Source organism: Dermacentor albipictus, chromosome 1, assembly GCF_038994185.2.
Source record: "Dermacentor albipictus isolate Rhodes 1998 colony chromosome 1, USDA_Dalb.pri_finalv2, whole genome shotgun sequence".
In the NCBI taxonomy this organism is placed as follows: domain Eukaryota; kingdom Metazoa; phylum Arthropoda; class Arachnida; order Ixodida; family Ixodidae; genus Dermacentor; species Dermacentor albipictus.
Genome location: NC_091821.1, coordinates 424,411,578 through 424,414,109, shown reverse-complemented (window position 1 = coordinate 424,414,109; position 2,532 = coordinate 424,411,578).

Here is a 2,532-nt window from a genome sequence, read left to right as displayed (position 1 = left end):
CTTGTGAATTGTTAATCTAAGTTATAAGGTTACTGGCACAAAGCGAAGCAGTTTTGTGGACTTTGTGCCCACATTCCACGTACCATATCACGGTTACTTATGCTGTCAGTGATATAGTAAGCAAGAGAGCAAATTACTCCTATGGTGACGGATGGGACTATTTGCAACCACAGCGAAGCAAGTACAGTCAACGCAATCGCGGCTTCGTCATATTTTATGATGGACCTCTTTTTGGGAATCAAGTTGGAAACCCATGGCTAACTTTGTTCTGTTAAGCTCGTTTTACTGTGTTTTTACGTATGCATACGTGCATACGCAAAGTTCATCGCCTCGTGGTCGCATATTCTTTTAACGTCCTTGAAGAAATAAGGCTGTTCGCTTAAGAGGCCGGAATTTGTTGCGAAACAGAAAGCGCTAGCAAGTAGCGCTATGTGATTTGACTATGCTCATTGTCCCCGATGTTTCGTTTCGCAGACCAATTGACTCGATTTTCGGCCAGCTTGTGATCTCACCTTATCTTTCTTTTCCTGAATAAGGTCACTGTATTTTCTATTTTATTAATTCCTCATGTTTATTTTTATCATTGTCAATCTGGTACAAAGGATGCATAGCTGCCTGAAAAGTATGCCACTCCAACGACACGAACATGCGCCATTATAGCGCCTGTTGCTGAAGCAGTTAAGGAGACTTTATGTCATAACAAGCTCTGAAAGGGCTGATAGCCTTGTTGTTATCCAGAAAAGGAAAATGTTACTTATAACCATAATGATATATTGGCCAAGAAATTGATGGATTGTTCCAAAGACGATCGTAAATAAATTTTCAGGACTGATATAGGGTAAAATACGTGGAGATGCGAAAATAAATGTTATCCTTATATGAATAACACTAGGAATGAATAATCATTACTTGAAAAGTGCTAAATAAGAAAATAAATACAAATATATCTAGGCGATCGGTCCGCTGGACTAAGTAAGGTCGAATTCCTATGTGGTAGAGCGAACATCGCTGTGGCTTAATCCAAAGGTCGAGGCACCAAAAGAAGGAATAACATCATCTGTCAAGGCCAGAGCAAGTCTTTGAAAAGACAGCTCCAATATCCTTCTTTTTTTTTTTGGCAACAGCGAGGCGGCGATAAGATGGAAATATTGTGTCTTACTCAGTATACAAAGAGCAAAGAGGGGAGTTCACGAAACCTGACCTGTGTATGGTGAAAGTATAAAGGCAGCCTTGACGAGATTCCCAATCTTATTCCTCACCAGTCTTTAATGGTCATGTCCAACGCACCCAGTACATGCAATGGTAAGTTTGCAATGGCAGCCGAGTGCTGCTGCCTACAAAATGAGAAACATATTTTGGTTCAGAATTGTGTTCACTTAGGCTATAGTTACGCAGCGCGAATGCGGAACAAAGAGAGCAAGAAATACAAACAAAAGGAGGCGCCCAAATTCACTGCTTTCTTTACAGTCTCTTTACCCTGCAGTCGCGCTGTCTGCGATTGATCCTTCGATTCGTTATCGAAAAAGAAAAAAAAATGTTAAACCTGCCAAAAAGCGGCACCGGGCCCCCTGCTTTTACATCTATAGAGCGGTACGAGAAAGCACCCGTTGTTTTGTGTTCGGCGTTAGCTTATGTGGTGTTGCAAAGGTAGCGGTGTTGCTCATCGCTTGCAGAGAGAATCCCCTTCAACATCTCCAAAGCACAAGCCCTTGCGCGATGGTGCAAATGTAGTGTCACTTTCGAGGCGGCGTGTGACCGTTTCTTGAGCAGGAACAGAGCTACATAGCCCAAGAACCATGCCGTGAGACAGCGACAGGTAACGGCGCTGACATTTCATCATCCTTGTCCGTCCGCTTTCTCACGTCCTGTATCTGTTCTGTCGCGCTTTTTATGCTCAAGCCATGAACCAATGAGCGCGTATGCGCGCGCTTCTGTGATCCCTTGTTACGTTCTAGTTAACGAAGAGGACGAAAATGCGCGCGACAGCTCACTGGTTAGCGTGGCCAGCTCCTAACCGCCCAGTGACGCTATAGCTCCATCCCTGGAGGTGAGTGAGTAGCTTTCCGGGACATCAAGTGAGGCACAATATGGTATCACGGAAAGGACGAACACAGCAAATCCAGTTTCAAGGTTTGAACTGTAGTCTAGCTGTGTATGAAAACACCGTAGAAATACGAAGCACACAGGGTGCGCTTGCGGATATATATATATATATATATATATATATATATATATATATATATATATATATATATATATATATATATATATATATATATATATATATATATATATATATCTTGTGAGACGAGGTTTAGGCAGCCAGTCTCTTCTTTATTCTGCCGAGACAGAGCCCCACCACCAAGCCCCAAAACGGTGATGATGAGTATGTACAGGTGAGAATATGAAGCGTATGAATAATGCTCACACTAATTTCCCCGCACGCGCAAGCGGCCAGCCAGGCCGCGACTTAGCCAGGAGGGGAACGCCGAACGAATCGTTTTAGGCGCGAAACGTGAACGATCTCCGAAC